The sequence below is a fragment of the Otolemur garnettii genome, unplaced genomic scaffold (genome assembly GCF_000181295.1).
Source record: "Otolemur garnettii isolate 467f Iridium unplaced genomic scaffold, OtoGar3 scaffold00003, whole genome shotgun sequence".
Lineage (NCBI taxonomy): Eukaryota > Metazoa > Chordata > Mammalia > Primates > Galagidae > Otolemur > Otolemur garnettii.
This window is the reverse complement of record NW_003852398.1, coordinates 33,470,699-33,471,346: the sequence shown is the minus strand read 5'-3', so window position 1 is coordinate 33,471,346 and position 648 is coordinate 33,470,699.

Genomic DNA, 648 nt, shown 5'->3' with positions numbered 1-648 from the left:
TTGGCTGTGTCACCATGAGCAAGTTATTAACTTCATTTTCACCTTCTGTGAAATGGGGATAATAATCGTACCCACTTCGATAGAGCTTTTGTGAGGAATAAATGAAGTAATGTATATAAAGTGCTTAGTGATCAGGCTTAGTGGTCAGACTAAGTGATAAGCGCTTAATGAAAACTCACCGAATTTAAAAATATACATAATGCCTTATACATTTCTAAGCAAATATGTATGGCATTCCTTCCATAGGCCAGACTAAGCAAAAATAGACTATTTCCATATTTGCACAGAGCTGAAAACCTAGGTGGGGGTATAAACAATAAGCAAATTGACTCACAAACATAATGTCAAACAGTGGAAAGTGCTTTGAAGACAATGAAAGCAGGCCGGGAGTGGTGCCTCACGCCTGTAATCCTACCACTTGGGGAAGCCAAGGCGGGAGGATTGCTTGAGCTCAGGAATTTGAGACCAGCCTGAGCAAGAGTGAGAAAACATCTCTACAAAAAATAGAAAAAGTAGCTGGGCATGCTGGTGGGCACCTGTAGTCCCAGCTACTTGGGAGGCTGAGGCAGGAGGACTGCTTGAGCTTAGGAGTTTGAGGTTGCTGTGAGTTGTGATGATGCCGTGGCACTCAACCCAGGTTGACAGAGT